The sequence below is a fragment of the Salmo salar genome, chromosome 22 (assembly GCF_965601325.2).
Source record: "Salmo salar chromosome 22, fSalSal1, whole genome shotgun sequence".
NCBI classification, from domain to species: Eukaryota; Metazoa; Chordata; class Actinopteri; order Salmoniformes; family Salmonidae; genus Salmo; species Salmo salar.
In genome coordinates this window covers 56,288,546-56,307,785 of record NC_138312.1, presented here as the reverse complement: position 1 = coordinate 56,307,785, position 19,240 = coordinate 56,288,546, and the positions used below count along the sequence as shown (strand labels likewise).

The window sequence follows — 19,240 nt, the reverse complement described above, 5'->3', positions numbered from 1 at the left end:
CTATGGACCAGGGCCAAAAGTAGTGAAATATAAAGGGAATAGGGTTCCATTTAGGATTCAGATTACTCTCCAAGCTCTTCAGCTGTGAGTCCAATAAGCCATTGTTTTTTCTTCTTCTGTTATGTTAATTAATGACTTCTTATCCTCGTGAACTGAGTCAACAATAATGTAGTGGTCCTGCCAAGCAGAGGCCGCCGGTGAGCTTCCTTCCCCTTAGAGTTGTGTATCCGGGTGAAGCTGGGGTCTGGCGCCAACCCCAGGAAGACATGGGGAGAGGGCGTAAGTGACTACACAGCATAACACAATAAGACAGGACACAGAGCATCATAATCTCAATGCAGCACAACACAATAAAACATGACAAAGTAGAGCAAAGGACAATGCAACACAACACAACATAACACAATATAACACAACGGCATACATCAAAACACATCACAATACAACACAACACAACAGAACAGAACATAAACACAATGCCATAGAGCACAACACAACACAACGTCGTTCAGGACAACGTCATACAGCGCAACATAACATTACACAACGCTATACAACACAACGTCATACAGCAAAACACAACGTCATACAGCACAACATAGCACAACACAACGTCATACAGCACAACACAACGTCATACAGCACAACATAGCACAACACAACGCCATACAGCACAACATGGCACAACACAACGCCATACAGCACAACATAACACAACACAACGCCATACAGCACAAGACAACGCCATACAGCACAACACAAAGCCATACAGCACAACACAACGCCATACAGCACAACACAACGCCATACAGCACAACATAACACAACACAACGCCATACAGCACAACATAACACAACACAACGCCATACAGCACAACATAACACAACACAACGCCATACAGCACAACATAACACAACATAACACAACATGATACAGCACATCATAACACAACACAACGACATACAGCACAACGCAACATAAGATAACACAACACCATACAAGATAACACAACATAAGACAACACAACGCCATACAAGATAACACAACATAACACAACAGACTGCCACGCTCTCTTGCTTGCACATTCATCTTCTGCACATCCTACCATTCCAGTGTTTAATTGCTATTATGTAATTACTTCGCCACCATGGCCTATTTATTGCCTTACCTCTCTCATCCTACCTCATTTGCACACACTGTATATAGATTTTCCTACTGTATTATTGACTGTATGTTTTGTTTATTCCATGTGTAACTCTGTGTTGTTGTTTGTGTCGAACTGCTTTGCTTTATCTTGGCCAGGTTGCAGTTGCAAATGAGAACTTGTTCTCAACTGACCTACCTGGTTAAATAAAGGTGAAATAAAAATAAAAACAGAATGCCATGCAACACAACACCATACAACATAACACAACCACACCGAAGTCCCGTGTGGCTCAGTTGGTAGAGTATGGTGCTTGCAATGCCAGGGTTGTGGGTATGATTCCCATGGGGGACCAGTATGAAAATGTATACTCTCTCTAGTGTAAATTGCTCTGGATAAGAGTGTATGATAATTGTATATATATATTTTTTAAATGTAGAACAACACACTGATGCTGCTTCCAACAAGGGGAGAAACATGCTCCAGATTTGCTGTCATTCTGTTATGTGTTGCTGAGGTCTGACACTGTCATGTGCTGTTAGGTGTTGCTGAGGTCTGACACTGTCATGTGCTGTTAGGTGTTGCTGAGGTCTGACACTGTCATGTGCTGTTAGGTGTTGCTGAGGTCTGACACTGTCATGTGCTGTTATGTGTTGCTGAGGTCTGACACTGTCATGTGCTGTTAGGTGTTGCTGAGGTCTGACACTGTCATGTGCTGTTAGGTGTTGCTGAGGTCTGACACTGTCATGTGCTGTTAGGTGTTGCTGAGGTCTGACACTGTCATGTGCTGTTATGTGTTGCTGAGGTCTGACACTGTCATGTGCTGTTATGTGTTGCTGAGGTCTGACACTGTCATGTGCTGTTAGGTGTTGCTGAGGTCTGACACTGTCATGTGCTGTTATGTGTTGCTGAGGTCTGACACTGTCATGTGCTGTTATGTGTTGCTGAGGTCTGACACTGTCATGTGCTGTTATGTGTTGCTGAGGTCTGACACTGTCATGTGCTTTTAGGTGTTGCTGAGGTCTGACACTGTCATGTGCTGTTATGTGTTGCTGAGGTCTGACACTGTCATGTGCTGTTATGTGTTGCTGAGGTCTGACACTGTCATGTGCTGTTATGTGTTGCTGAGGTCTGACACTGTCATGTGCTGTTATGTGTTGCTGAGGTCTGACACTGTCATGTGCTGTTAGGTCTTGCTGAGGTCTGACACTGTCATGTGCTGTTAGGTGTTGCTGAGGTCTGACACTGTCATGTGCTGTTAGGTGTTGCTGAGGTCTGACACTGTCATGTGCTGTTATGTGTTGCTGAGGTCTGACACTGTCATGTGCTGTTATGTGTTGCTGAGGTCTGACACTGTCATGTGCTGTTATGTGTTGCTGAGGTCTGACACTGTCATGTGCTGTTATGTGTTGCTGAGGTCTGACACTGTCATGTGCTGTTAGGTGTTGCTGAGGTCTGACACTGTCATGTGCTGTTATGTGTTGCTGAGGTCTGACACTGTCATGTGCTGTTATGTGTTGCTGAGGTCTGACACTGTCATGTGCTGTTATGTGTTGCTGAGGTCTGACACTGTCATGTGCTGTTATGTGTTGCTGAGGTCTGACACTGTCATGTGCTGTTAGGTGTTGCTGAGGTCTGACACTGTCATGTGCTATTATGTGTTGCTGAGGTCTGACACTGTCATGTGCTGTTATGTGTTGCTGAGGTCTGACACTGTCATGTGCTGTTATGTGTTGCTGAGGTCTGACACTGTCATGTGCTGTTATGTGTTGCTGAGGTCTGACACTGTCATGTGCTGTTATGTGTTGCTGAGGTCTGACACTGTCATGTGCTGTTATGTGTTGCTGAGGTCTGACACTGTCATGTGCTGTTAGGTGTTGCTGAGGTCTGACACTGTCATGTGCTGTTAGGTGTTGCTGAGGTCTGACACTGTCATGTGCTGTTATGTGTTGCTGAGGTCTGACACTGTCATGTGCTGTTAGGTGTTGCTGAGGTCTGACACTGTCATGTGCTGTTAGGTGTTGCTGAGGTCTGACACTGTCATGTGCTGTTAGGTGTTGCTGAGGTCTGACACTGTCATGTGCTGTTATGTGTTGCTGAGGTCTGACACTGTCATGTGCTGTTAGGTGTTGCTGAGGTCTGACACTGTCATGTGCTGTTATGTGTTGCTGAGGTCTGACACTGTCATGTGCTGTTAGGTGTTGCTGAGGTCTGACACTGTCATGTGCTGTTATGTGTTGCTGAGGTCTGACACTGTCATGTGCTGTTATGTGTTGCTGAGGTCTGACACTGTCATGTGCTGTTAGGTGTTGCTGAGGTCTGACACTGTCATGTGCTGTTATGTGTTGCTGAGGTCTGACACTGTCATGTGCTGTTATGTGTTGCTGAGGTCTGACACTGTCATGTGCTGTTATGTGTTGCTGAGGTCTGACACTGTCATGTGCTTTTAGGTGTTGCTGAGGTCTGACACTGTCATGTGCTGTTAGGTGTTGCTGAGGTCTGACACTGTCATGTGCTGTTAGGTGTTGCTGAGGTCTGACACTGTCATGTGCTGTTAGGTGTTGCTGAGGTCTGACACTGTCATGTGCTGTTATGTGTTGCTGAGGTCTGACACTGTCATGTGCTGTTATGTGTTGCTGAGGTCTGACACTGTCATGTGCTGTTATGTGTTGCTGAGGTCTGACACTGTCATGTGCTGTTATGTGTTGCTGAGGTCTGACACTGTCATGTGCTGTTAGGTGTTGCTGAGGTCTGACACTGTCATGTGCTGTTATGTGTTGCTGAGGTCTGACACTGTCATGTGCTGTTATGTGTTGCTGAGGTCTGACACTGTCATGTGCTGTTAGGTGTTGCTGAGGTCTGACACTGTCATGTGCTGTTATGTGTTGCTGAGGTCTGACACTGTCATGTGCTGTTATGTGTTGCTGAGGTCTGACACTGTCATGTGCTGTTATGTGTTGCTGAGGTCTGACACTGTCATGTGCTGTTATGTGTTGCTGAGGTCTGACACTGTCATGTGCTGTTATGTGTTGCTGAGGTCTGACACTGTCATGTGCTGTTATGTGTTGCTGAGGTCTGACACTGTCATGTGCTGTTATGTGTTGCTGAGGTCTGACACTGTCATGTGCTGTTATGTGTTGCTGAGGTCTGACACTGTCATGTGCTGTTATGTGTTGCTGAGGTCTGACACTGTCATGTGCTGTTATGGTTAGAGAGCTACGCAAATACTCCGTTACGAATCCCCATCCTTAGACGTTTGTTTGAATTATAGCAGGACAATGTGCTTGACATGAATGCATTTATTTTTGTTAGCCATTGTTCCTCAGAGCTGCCGCCTTGGCCTCTTTTAGTTCAGACTGACTGCTCTGAGTGTCAGGGTGTGTGTCTGTCTTGTTTTACATGACATTGTCAAAACAATATGCTGTAATTTAGAGGACCACCTACGTAGGTGGTTTGAAGACAGATTCAAATCTGATTCCTCGCCATGCGACTTGTGTCTGAATGGTCAAATCTGATTCCTCGCCATGCGACTTGTGTCTGAATGGTCAAATCTGATTCCAGATTGCTACTCACTCCAGATTGCTACTACTCTGTCATGACTGCTCTCTCCAGACTGCTACTCTCGCATACCGGCTCTCTCCAAATTGCTACTCTCTCATACCTGCTCTCTCCAGATTGTTACTCTCTCCAGATTGTTACTCTCTCCAAATTGCTACCCTCTCCAGATTGTTACTCTCTCCAGATTGTTACTCTCTCCAGATTGTTACTCTCTCCAGATTGTTACTCTCTCCAGATTGTTACTCTCTCCAAATTGCTACCCTCTCCAGATTGTTGCTCTCTCCAGATTGTTACTCTCTCCAGATTGTTACTCTCTCCAAATTGCTACCCTCTCCAGATTGTTACTCTCTCCAGATTGTTACTCTCTCCAGATTGTTACTCTCTCCAGATTGTTACTCTCTCCAGATTGTTACTCTCTCCAGATTGTTACTCTCTCCAGATTGTTACTCTCTCCAGATTGTTACTCTCTCCAGATTGTTACTCTCTCCAGATTGTTACTCTCTCCAGATTGTTACTCTCTCCAGATTGTTACTCTCTCCAGATTGTTACTCTCTCCAGATTGTTACTCTCTCCAGATTGTTACTCTCTCCAGATTGTTGCTCTCTCCAGATTGTTACTCTCTCCAGATTGTTACTCTCTCCAGATTGTTACTCTCTCCAGATTGTTACTCTCTCCAGATTGTTACTCTCTCCAGATTGTTACTCTCTCCAGATTGTTACTCTCTCCAGATTGTTGCTCTCTCCAGATTGTTACTCTCTCCAGATTGTTACTCTCTCCAGATTGCCGCCCTCTCCAGATTGTTACTCTCTCCAGATTGTTACTCTCTCCAGATTGTTACTCTCTCCAGATTGTTACTCTCTCCAGATTGTTACTCTCTCCAGATTGTTACTCTCTCCAGATTGTTACTCTCTCCAGATTGTTACTCTCTCCAGATTGTTACTCTCTCCAGATTGTTACTCTCTCCAGATTGTTGCTCTCTCCAGATTGTTACTCTCTCCAGATTGTTACTCTCTCCAGATTGTTACTCTCTCCAGATTGTTACTCTCTCCAGATTGTTACTCTCTCCAGATTGCCGCCCTCTCCAGATTGTTACTCTCTCCAGATTGTTACTCTCTCCAGATTGTTACTCTCTCCAGATTGTTACTCTCTCCAGATTGTTACTCTCTCCAGATTGTTACTCTCTCCAGATTGTTACTCTCTCCAGATTGTTACTCTCTCCAGATTGTTACTCTCTCCAGATTGTTACTCTCTCCAGATTGTTACTCTCTCCAGATTGTTACTCTCTCCAGATTGTTGCTCTCTCCAGATTGTTACTCTCTCCAGATTGTTACTCTCTCCAGATTGTTACTCTCTCCAGATTGTTACTCTCTCCAGATTGTTACTCTCTCCAGATTGTTACTCTCTCCAGATTGTTACTCTCTCCAGATTGTTACTCTCTCCAGATTGTTGCTCTCTCCAGATTGTTACTCTCTCCAGATTGTTACTCTCTCCAGATTGTTACTCTCTCCAGATTGTTACTCTCTCCAGATTGTTACTCTCTCCAGATTGTTACTCTCTCCAGATTGTTACTCTCTCCATAAAACTCACGATTATACACTTAATTTCTGTATCTAAACTGTTTTTTCTTTCTTCATTTTTCAGTAACAACATAACACTTTCACATGTGGATTTGAATAGAGTGTGTGCTCCCAAATCTGCAGATAACATTCCATACTTGATAAAGAATGAAAGATAATCTTTCATTTACCTGATAAATGAAAGATAATATTTGATCTGGCAGGTGTTCTAGGACCAAGGTCTTTAGTAAACAGAACACCTGATAGTAAAACACTTTCCTTTTAGGTGATCAACAAAACATGAAGACCAACAGCATTTCAGCTGTGGACTTTTTCTGGAGGCTAGAACCCTCACCCTAACTCAAGCTGTTGAGCAGGGGGGTAATTATAGACAATTATAATTGAACACCCCCCAAAAAATACCTAACAAGATGTCACAGGACACCAGGGAAATGGGGGGGGGGGGGGGGGGCTGAGCCCTAGGACCATGCCTCAGGACTGCCTGGCCTGATTCTCCTGGCTGTCCCCAGTCCACCTTGTCAAGCCGCAGCTCCAGTTTCAACTGTTCTGCCTGCGGCTATGGAACCCTGACCTGTTCACCGGATATGCTACCTTGTCTCGGACCTGCTGTTTTTCGACCCTCTCTTCCCTCCCTTCCTCTCTCTCTCTACCGCACCTACTGTCTCGACCTCTGAATGCTCGGCTATGAAAAGCCAACTGACATTTACTCCTGAGGTATTGACCTGTTGCACCCTTTAAAACCACTGTGATTATTATTTGACCCTTCTGGTCTTCTATGAATGTTTGAACATATTGAAGAACGATGTACTCCTACAATCTCTACCCGGCACAGCCAGAAGATGACTGGCCACCCCTCAAAGCCTGGTTCCTCATTAGGTTTCTTCTTAGGTTCCTGCCTTTCTAAGGAGTTTTTCCTAGCCACCGTGCCTCTGCATTGCTTTTCTGTTTGGGGTTTTAGGCTGGGTTTCTGTATAAGCACTTTGTGACATCTGCTGATGTAAGAAGGGCTAGAGAGAGAGATCTCCTGTAAGTAGTCAATCAGTAGCTCTAACCCGCTGTCTGTGTCCAGGTGACAGACTGATCCATATCTGTCGTCACCTGGACATGGACTCAACAACAGACAGACCAGATCACATTCATCACCTCAACATGGACAGACTGATCCGTATCTGTCGTCACCTGGCATTACAGACCAGGCCCGAGCAAAGAGTTCCAGACACACAATTGGAGGGTAACACCTCAGCTGAGAATGACAACATAAAACCTATGAGCGATATCACTGCCGACAGCCAAGTTTAGACTAAAGCTGTGAAGGTTACCACTGATAAGTTAGTTTAAATAGTAAAGGTGATGAAGGCCATGTGACACACTCAAAAGGGAGTGAAAAACAATACCATATTAGTCTCAATCAACACATTCCCAAACATTCATTCATTTGTTTAAATCTAGTCATTTCAAGTCACAGACGAATGATAACACAAAACAGTGTTACTGTTCTAAGAGGCTTTTGACATGTTGCCTTTTGCAGGAATCAGTTTCAACTTTTCTATTGACATTAACATCCCTGCTTACCTTCCATCCCTGCCTACCTTCCATCCCTGCTTACCTTCCATCCCTGCTTACCTTCCATTCCTGTCTACCTTCCATCCCTGCCTACCTTCTATCCCTGCTTACCTTCCATCACTGCCTACCTTCCATCCCTGTCTAACTTCCATCCCTGCCTACCTTCCATCCCTGTCTACCTTCCATCCCTACCTACCTTCCATCCCTGCCTACCTTCCATCCCTGCCTACCTTCTATCCCTGCTTACCTTCCATCCCTGCCTACCTTCCATCCCTGTCTAACTTCCATCCCTGCCTACCTTCCATCCCTGCCAACCTTCCATCCCTGCTTACCTTCCATCCCTGCTTACGTTCCATCCCTGCCTACCTTCCATCCCTGTCTAACTTCCATCCCTGCCTACCTTCCATCCCTGTCTACCTTCCATCCCTACCTACCTTCCATCCCTGCCTACCTTCCATCCCTGCCTATCTTCCATCCCTGCCTACTTTCCATCCCTGCCTACCTTCCATCCCTGCCTACCTTCCATCCCTGCCTACCTTCCATCCCTGCCTACCTTCCATCCCTGCTTACCTTTCATCCCTGCTTACCTTCCATCCCTGCCTACCTTCCATCCCTGCCTACCTTTCCATCTAACCCAGCATGTGTATCAGTGCTGGTCTTGGACTGAAATAGGTAACAGTATTCATTTTGTGTACAGGTACTGTTTATATTTAGGTGCAGGAACTCCTCAATACTTTTGTGCTAATATTCTATCAGAGAAACAGGAGCTCAAGCAGTAGAACATTTTGAGGTGCCGGGACTCAAGTCCAGTGGGCTGCTGGTGCGCATCATTATGTTTTTGTCACGTCCTGACCATAGAAAGCATTTATTTTTCTATGGTAGAGTAGGTCAGGGTGTGACAGAGGGTTATGTCTAGTTTATTTATGTCTATGTTGGTTCTAGTTTCTTTTTTCTATGTTGGGGGTTTTGTCTAGTTTATGTATTTCCATGTGGGGTTCTAGTTTTTGTATTTCTATGTTGTTGTTTTTTGGGATGATCTCCAATTAGAGGCAGCTGGTCATCGTTGTCTCTAATTGGGGATCATATTTAAGTTGTTGTTTTTCCCACTAGGTTTTGTGGGTGATTGTTTTGAGTTAGTGTATGTTGTACCTCTTCGTCACGGTTTGTTGTTTTGCTTATTTATATGTCTTGCATAGTTTCACAGTTTAAATAAAATGTGGAACGATACACACGCTGCGCTTTGGTCCACTCCTTTAAACAACCGTGACAGTTTTAACAGTTGCATCATAACATTCCAGTCAGTGTGTCTCCTGTGTGAGAAGAACAGCGGAAGAGAATGCCTTAACATGACCCAGCTACTTTTTGCATTGCTTCTGTTGTATCATCGGAAGGAACAGGCCTACTGCTTTGCTCCTGCACTGTCAAGAGAGAGAGGACACTAGTGACATTCTGGTTGGGTGGTCTCTCTCTCTCTCGCATGCATGCACGCACGCACACACACACACACACACACACACACACACACACACACACACACACACACACACACACACACACACACACACACACACACACACACACACACACACACACACACACACACACACACACACACACACACACACACAGGAAACAGCAGGAGAGGAAGGAACAAAAAATAAACAGTGCATGTAACATCCCAATAACCACAATGGCCCTCTTTCACAAAGCCTTGACTGAACTGCTATGTAACATGCACTTGCTAATGTTATTTCACCTTCCCAATTCAAGCTTTGTTCACACACAGCAAACCACAACCACTCCTGAGAACGTCCAACTTCCTCTCTTTATGTCCAGCATGAACCAGTGGACAGAACGTACCCATACCCCAGCCCTACCCTAAGGAAACAGGATACAGGGAGTAGTACTACAGATGTGAGATCCTAATTTGACTCAGTTTCTCACAGAAGGAAAATAATCCTGCAGCCACAGGAAATGTGAAATATGATGTAGATTATAATTAATGGACATTTTTTGTTGTTGTAGGGTTTGATACATTTTAAAATGGAAATTACAAACTTTAGAAGTTTTCATTTCCTGCCGTGCAGGAAAATTCCTGAAACAACAGGATGATCAAATTAAGATGCAATATATGTATAAGTGGGTGGTGAGGTTTGTATAATATTATTAACATGTCAGCTGGTCTGGTTTATATCACAACTGTATAATCACATGATTTATAGAAACATGCCTTAATAACCCAGAGGGGAAATGAAGAGGAATGTATATGTTAGTCACCTAATCGCTCTACGTAAAGTATATTGTAGCCAATCTGAGAGTTGGAGGAGGACATGGAACTCTATTCTTCAACGCGCTGTCACAGACACAGCTGGGAGTGTGGGGCTGAAATTCCATCTGATTGATACTTAAACACACACACACACTATACAGCTGAATTAGGGTGTTCTCCCAATTACACTAATAAAAATAATCAATCAATTAATTTGATGAATAATTTAAACAGGAGGATATAAAACTCTGTCATGCAGAGTATAGACAGCTGGTACACCACCTCTGACTGGCTGAAACAGACGGTACACCACCTCTGACTGGCTGAAACAGACGGTACACCACCTCTGACTGGCTGAAACAGACGGTACACCACCTCTGACTGACTGAAACAGGCGGTACACCACCTCTGACTGACTGAAACAGACGGTACACCACCTCTGACTGACTGAAACAGGCGGTAAACCACCTCTGACTGACTGAAACAGACGGTACACCACCTCTGACTGACTGAAACAGGCGGTACACCACCTCTGACTGACTGAAACAGACGGTACACCACCTCTGACTGACTGAAACAGGCGGTACACCACCTCTGACTGACTGAAACAGGCAGTACACCACCTCTGACTGACTGACTGAAACAGGCGGTACACCACCTCTGACTGACTGACTGAAACAGGCGGTACACCACCTCTGACTGACTGACTGAAACAGGCGGTACACCACCTCTGACTGACTGAAACAGACGGTACACCACCTCTGACTGACTGAAACAGGCGGTAAACCACCTCTGACTGACTGAAACAGACAGTACACCACCTCTGACTGACTGAAACAGATGGAACACCACCTCTGACTGACTGAAACAGGCGGTAAACCACCTCTGACTGACTGAAACAGGCGGTACACCACCTCTGACTGACTGACTGAAACAGGCGGTACACCACCTCTGACTGACTGACTGAAACAGGCTGTACACCACCTCTGACTGACTGACTGAAACAGGCGGTACACCACCTCTGACTGACTGAAACAGACGGTACACCACCTCTGACTGACTGAAACAGACAGTACACCACATCTGACTGACTGAAACAGGCGGTACACCACCTCTGACTGACTGACTGAAACAGGCTGTACACCACCTCTGACTGACTGACTGAAACAGGCGGTACACCACCTCTGACTGACTGAAACAGGCGGTAAACCACCTCTGACTGACTGAAACAGACAGTACACCACCTCTGACTGACTGAAACAGGCGGTAAACCACCTCTGACTGACTGAAACAGGCGGTACACCACCTCTGACTGACTGAAACAGGCGGTACACCACCTCTGACTGACTGAAACAGGCGGTACACCACCTCTGACTGACTGAAACAGGCGGTACACCACCTCTGACTGACTGACTGAAACAGGCGGTACACCACCTCTGACTGACTGACTGAAACAGGCGGTACACCACCTCTGACTGACTGACTGAAACAGACGGTACACCTACTTTCCCGTTGAATGGGGGTGTTCTCCCAGTAACGCTAACAACACAATCAATGACACTAGTAACATAATCAATCATTTTGCGTTTTATCCCAATAGCGCTATTAACAATAATTAATCGATTTGATTAACAATACAAATCCAACATAGTTTGTAATCGTAGAGGTTCCTAGTAAATAATCATCAGGAAAACAAAAAAAGCAGCAAAGGTCACCGCAGGAGAATTGGGGTTGGTGCATTGGTAAGTGGCACAGCGGTCTAAGTCACTGCATTGCAGTGCTAGAGGTGTTACCCGGGCTGTATCATAACCGGCCATGTTCGGGAGTCCCATAGGGACTTGGCCCAGCGTCGTTAGGGGAAGGTTTGGCCTTTACAAGTGGGCCGTCATTGTAAATAACAATTTGTTCTTAACTGACTTGCCTCGTTAAATAAAGGTTAAATAAAGGTTAAAAAAAATGTTGGAATAGCATGTTTTAAATCAATTAAATCAAAATGTTCAACTGAGACGTTTAGGAAAGAAACACTTCCTAGCTTTCCTCGTCGAAGTGAAAACAGGGGTACTTGATACCTACAGTCTCTGTTTATCTTTCCCCCACATCTTTCACTCTCTTTCATTCTCCTCCTCTCTCACCTCTCTCTCAACCCAGCTGTCTCTCTCGCCATCCTTAGGCAGCAGTAATAAAGGATGGTTTATACCTGCCTGCCTGACACATACTGAAACAATGAGAAGGACCCAGGACCCGATCCTGACTATAAACCACCCAGCAGCATCTACCTCCCTCTATCTTTCCTACAGACCCATAATGCCATGGTCTTGCAGTGTTTAGACAGTAAGCACTATTTGACTTTAACCTCATCCCCACCTCCTGATCATCCTGATGCTTCCAAAGAGGCAATATGGTACGTTTTATAGACAAAGGAGGCAATATGGTACGTTTTATAGAGAAAAGAGGCAATATGGTACTTTTTATAGAGAAAAGAGGCAATATGATACGTTTTATAGAGAAAAGAGGCAATATGATACGTTTTATAGAGAAAAGAGGCAATATGATACATTTTATAGACAATGTTACATATTCAATATGTTCTACTGGTTCTAGATCTATACTCTGACTGTAGGACCTGAACTAGAAAGAGAATACAACATGTAATACTCATCCCCTCATCACTCCCCCTTCATCTCTCTCTCTCTCTCTCTCTCTCTCTCTCTCTCTCTCTCTCTCTCTCTCTCCTCCTCTCCCTCCCTCATCTCTCTCTCACTCCCCCTTCATCTCTCTCTCTCTCTCCTCCTCTCCCTCCCCCTTCATCTCTCTCTCTCTCTCTCTCTCTCCTCCTCTCCCTCCCTCATCTCTCTCTCACTCCCCCTTCATCTCTCTCTCTCCTCCTCTCCCTCCCCCTTCATCTCTCTCTCTCTCTCTCCTCTCCCTCCCTCATCTCTCTCTCTTTCTCTCTCCTCCTCTCCCTCCCCCTTCATCTCTCTCTCTCCTCCTCTCCTCCCCCTTCATCTCTCTCTTCTCCTCTCCCTCCCTCATCTCCCTCCCCCATCTCTCTCTCTTTCTCCTCCTCTCCCTCCCTCATCTCTCTCTCCCTCCCCCTTCATCTCTCTCTCTCTCTCTCTCTCTCTCTTCTCCTCTCCCTCCCTCATCTCTCTCTCTCTCCTCCTCTCCCTCCCTCATCTCTCTCTCACTCCCCCTTCATCTCGCTCTCTCTCTCTTCTCCTCTCCCTCCCTCATCTCTCTCACTCCCCCTTCATCTCTCTCTCTCTCTCTGTTCCTCTCCCTCCCTCATCACTCTCTCCCTCCCCCTTCATCTCTCTCTCTCTCCTCCTCTCCCTCCCGCATATCTCTCTCCCTCCCCCTTCATCTCTCTCTCTTCTCCTCTCCCTCCCTCATCTCTCTCTCCTTCCCCCTTCATCTCTCTCTCTCTCTCTCTCCTCCTCATCTCTCTCTCCCCCTTCATCTCTCTCTCTCTCTCCTCCTCATCTCTCTCCCTCCCCCTTCATCTCTCTCTCTCTGTCCCCCTCTCCCTCCCTCCCTCCCCCTTCATCTCTCTTTCTCTCTGTCCCCCTCTCCCTCCCTCCATCCCCCCTCATCCTTCTATCTCTCTCTCCTCAGCCTTCCCTCCCTTCCCACTGAAGCTCTGTCAGTCTGCTGTGAGGAGAACCAGACCCAGAGCTGTACCCTGCTGTGAGGAGAACCAGACCCAGAGCTCTAGCTAGTCCCTGATGGAGTAGCAGCAACCCAGAGGGAGGTAGCTGGGGAATGGGGAGGGGTGGAGGGGTGGAGTGCTGGGAGAGATATAGGGAGGGTAAGATCAGAGAGCTGGTCCCATGAGATGTGCATGGGACCTCTGGGTTAATTTGAGGAACAAAACCTGCCGCCCACTGTGCTTGGCTGACTGGCAATAGAGGACTGGAGGTGTCCCAACAGACAGACTGACCTCCAGCCTAGCCTCTAAACTCAGACCCCTCTCAGTCCATTCTAAGTCCGGCTCAGCCTCAGGCTGTGTCCTATATTGTGCGCTACTTTTGACAAGGGTCGTATAAGGCTCTAGTCAAAAGTAGTGCACTATATAGGTACTACTGTGGTATTTTGGACACATCTTCAGACCCTCTCAGCCCAGCCTCAGACCAGCCTGTAACCTCTGAGCCCTGGCACAGTCCCCTTAGGTAAACTCAATAAACTGGACCTGGAGAGGAAGAGAACACATCAGCAGGTTCTGGTTCTGATACACTGGAGACCTCTTAGTAACATGTAACATCGCTTATTGGATCAGGACAGATCATCTCTCAAAGTGGCAGTTTTTAAATGAATGAATATCTCAGTCTTTGTGTTGACGAGGGAATGGTGTTACACTGTACATATGTTACAACTTGTGTTACAACTCAGGCCCCTACAAGTAGTTATTGCCTATGACCAGCTCAGATCTGGCTGTAGCCTCTATTACCATGATGAATCTACACGTCAGAGACAGAGAGGAGGAAGGAGGGGGAGAGAGTGAGGGGGAGAGAGTGAAGACCATTGTGTGTGTGTGTGTGTGTGTGTGTGTGTGCGTGTGCGTGTGCGTGTGCGTGTGCGTGTGCGTATGCGTGTTCGTGCGCGTGTACGTGCTTTTTCATGGTAAACACAAAGCATATTGGGACATGTGTTGAAGTTGTAAACGGTGTTGAAACAGAAGGCTGTGTAGCTCCTGGAATGATTACACCACTGATGGATATATGGCACTGTACGGTACTTTCAACATCTGTCTCTTTATGTCAAACAGACACTCACGGAAATAAGATACAGTGGTAATTCCATCACGATGTCATCAACACCCTTGAATAGAGATTGTAAACGTGAGAACGGGTCTATTTTGTTGTACCATTTTGACATATGCAGAGGACACGTTTCTGTTTCTCACAAAATGGACAACAAAGTAGACATTCTATTCTTATTTCAATTCTATTGACACTCAATATCAACTCAGACACGCATTTCAATTTCAAACAATGACTTGGAATATGTAGATAACAGGACTTCAAGTACGGGAGGATAGAAATAAATCAGTGTTCATGGGGTAAATCAGGTCGGCTATTGTTTGTTAGTCTGTGGCAGAGCTCAGTTACTGTTGGAGCAGGGCACCAGTCAGATAAGCATTGTGAAGTGTGAACACTGCACTGGAGCACCCACTGAAAGAGTGAAGTACCTGGCTAGATGCTCTCTACTGTGGCTCAGTTGGACTTCCCTGTGGCTCAGTAGGTAGAGCATGGTGTTTGCAACGCCAGCATGGTGTGTGCAACGCCAGCGTTGTGGGTTCGATTCCCACGGGGGGGGCCAGTATAACAACAAAAAATACATGGTATGAAATGTATGTATTCACTACTGTAAGTCTCTCTGGATAAGAGCGTCTGCTAAATGACTAAAACGTAAAATTAGAGTGAGCACTTCTCTATATCAGAGGTTTAACATGTTCATCATATATACATTTATAACCTCTCTACTGCTACTCTCTGTTCATTATATATACATAGTGACTTTAACCATAATCTACATGTACATACTACCTCAATCAGCCTGACTAACCGGTGTCTGTATGTAGCCTCACTACTGTATATGGCCTGTCTTTTTACTGTTGTTTTATTTCTTTACTTACCTATTGTTCACCTAACACCTTTTTTACACTATTGGTTAGAGCCTGTAAGTAAGCATTTCACTGTAAGGTCTACACCTGTTGTATTCAGCGCAAGTGGCAAACAAACTTTGATTTGATTTGATGTGTCACCGACAGCATACTCAAACTCTCCAAGCATCTAGTGCTGTTTCTCTCTCTCTCCAAGAAGGTTAAAGTATCTTTCCCCTTCTCACTTGTTAGGTTCCGTGCCTACGTCAAACTATTATTCCAGTGGCAATGAGATAAGAGGAAAGACACAATGCAGAGATACAGTCATAGGAAAGAGAGGAAACCAAGGCAGCCACAGTCACAGACGGAAAGGCACAATGTAGCCACAGTCACAGACGGAAAGGCACAATGTAGCCACAGTCACAGACGGAAAGGCACAATGTAGCCACAGTCACAGACGGAAAGGCACAATGTAGCCACAGTCACAGACGGAAAGGCACAATGTAGCCACAGTCACAGACGGAAAGGCACAATGTAGCCACAGTCACAGACGGAAAGGCACAATGTAGCCACAGTCACAGACGGAAAGGCACAATGTAGCCACAGTCACAGACGGAAAGGCACAACGTAGCCACAGTCACAGACGGAAAGGCACAATGTAGCCACAGTCACAGACGGAAAGGCACAACGTAGCCACAGTCACAGACAGAAAGGCACAATGTAGCCACAGTCACAGACGAAAAGGCACAATGTAGCCACAGTCACAGGAGGAAACAACAGTCTGACAGACAGTTTGTACAGAGGAGTCAACTACCATAACAGGATGTTATATAGACAATCACTGCACCTTACTCATATCAGCCAGGACCAGAGATTTCTTTAGGGGTGGTTCACTGTATTCTCTATGCTACTGCTTCTAAACTTACTCTGTTTTAAGCTTAGATCTTCAATATCTTCCATTGCAAATGGATGTTCCTTCAAAATCAACATAGTCAATTTCTCAATGTAGACATTGAGCTTCTCCCTGAATCTCAGTCACAAACAGATTGGAATATATTCGGCTGTTTACACGTTTATAAACAGAGCAAAATAAATTGTAAAATAATTTTGGTAGGCTATTGATTGATCTAGAATAGATGTATCGCATAATCTCATAAATCATGTGCTTGACAGATTTTACCTCCAAACAATATCCTCATAGCCTGCCTCACAAAATTGTTAGAACCGTTTCAAAAATCAAAGTTAATGTCAGAAAGTAAACTTTTCCGCAACTTACCAGACTCTTTATTTCTTGAAAGTGATTTCTTTAGATGAGTTATTCCAGTCCAAATCTAACGTAGACGGGCTCCTGATACGGTGACAGGGTGAAACGATCTGCCGCAGGGTTTGAGAAAGTGAAGCGACGTGAGATGTCTCCACATTGTCCCCTTCCTTCCACGCGTTATAAACAAACTCCGCATGTTGGGCTGGGATCGTGAAGGCCACTCCTCCGTACGTACTCCCTCTCTCCATCATCCCTCCATCATCCTTGGCTGCGCTTCCCAGCTCCCTCCGGCTCTGTCGCCAATAAAACATCTGCTCATTACGCTCGTGACGCACATCGAGTGGGAATAATATAATGTGTTTGTGCAGATGTATATAACACATTATAATAAAGTATTGGTAGGTTAATATAATAACAGGCCTAGACAAGTCATTCATTTTCTCTACATTAAATCAAATCAAAGTTTATTTGTCACGTGCGCCGAATACAACAGGTGTAGTAGACCTTACAGTGAAATGCTGAATACAACAGGTGTAGTAGACCTTACAGTGAAATGCTGAATACAACAGGTGTAGTAGACCTCACAGTGAAATGCTGAATACAACAGGTGTAGTAGACCTCACAGTGAAATGCTGAATACAACAGGTGTAGTAGACCTCACAGTGAAATGCTGAATACAACAGGTGTAGTAGACCTCACAGTGAAATGCTGAATACAACAGGTGTAGTAGACCTCACAGTGAAATGCTGAATACAACAGGTGTAGTAGACCTCACAGTGAAATGCTGAATACAACAGGTGTAGTAGACCTCACAGTGAAATGCTGAATACAACAGGTGTAGTAGACCTCACAGTGAAATGCTGAATACAACAGGAGTAGTAGACCTTACAGTGAAATGCTGAATACAACAGGTGTAGTAGACCTCACAGTGAAATGCTGAATACAACAGGTGTAGTAGACCTTACAGTGAAATGCTGAATACAACAGGTGTAGTAGACCTTACAGTGAAATGCTGAATACAACAGGTGTAGGTTGACCTTACAGTGAAATGCTGAATACAACAGGTGTAGTAGACCTTACAGTGAAATGCTGAATACAACAGGTGTAGTAGACCTTACAGTGAAATGCTGAATACAACAGGTGTAGTAGACCTCACAGTGAAATGCTGAATACAACAGGTGTAGTAGACCTCACAGTGAAATGCTGAATACAACTGGTGTAGTATACCTTACAGTGAAATGCTGAATACAACTGGTGTAGTTGACCTTACAGTGAAATGCTGAATACAACAGGTGTAGTAGACCTCACAGTGAAATGCTGAATACAACAGGTGTAGTAGACCTCACAGTGAAATGCTGAATACAACAGGTGTAGTAGACCTCACAGTGAAATGCTGAATACAACAGGTGTAGTAGACCTTACAGTGAAATGCTGAATACAACAGGTGTAGTAGACCTTACAGTGAAATGCTGAATACAACAGGTGTAGTAGACCTCACAGTGAAATGCTGAATACAACAGGTGTAGTAGACCTTACAGTGAAATGCTGAATACAACAGGTGTAGTAGACCTCACAGTGAAATGCTGAATACAACAGGTGTAGTAGACCTCACAGTGAAATGCTGAATACAACAGGTGTAGTAGACCTTACAGTGAAATGCTGAATACAACAGGTGTAGTAGACCTCACAGTGAAATGCTGAATACAACAGGTGTAGACTGTTGCTATCTCAATCAGCCTGACTAACCGTTTTCTGTATGTAGCATCGCTACGGTTATAGCCTTGCTATTGTATATAGCCTCGCTACTGTATATAGCCTCGCTACTGTATATAGCCTCGCTACTGTATATAGCCTCTCTACTGTATATAGCCTCTACTGTATGTAGCCTCTCTACTGTATGTAGCCTCTCTACTGTATATAGCCTCTCTACTGTATATAGCCTCTACTGTATGTAGCCTCTCTACTGTATATAGCCTCTCTACTGTATATAGCCTCTCTACTGTATATAGCCTCTACTGTATGTAGCCTCTCTACTGTATATAGCCTCTCTACTGTATATAGCCTCTACTGTATGTAGCCTCTCTACTGTATATAGCCTCTCTACTGTATATAGCCTCTACTGTATGTAGCCTCTCTACTGTATATAGCCTCTCTACTGTATATAGCCTCTCTACTGTATATAGCCTCTACTGTATAGAGTCTCTCTACTGTATATAGCCTCTACTGTATGTAGCCCTTCTACTGTATATAGCCTCTACTGTA

The 19,240-nt window shown here is 45.0% G+C and overlaps 1 protein-coding gene across 1 annotated transcript in view; it reads right to left on the bottom strand.

The window, feature by feature from the left end:
- The window catches only part of si:dkey-49n23.1 (semaphorin-3D), a 141,961-nt gene extending 124,733 nt beyond the window's left edge, over window positions 1-17,228 (bottom strand). Inside the window, exon 1 of the mRNA XM_045705201.2 lies at window positions 16,991-17,228. The gene's annotated coding sequence lies outside the window, so the exon portion shown is untranslated. The remainder of the gene's footprint in view (window positions 1-16,990) is intronic.
- Window positions 17,229-19,240: the final 2,012 nt, after the last annotated feature.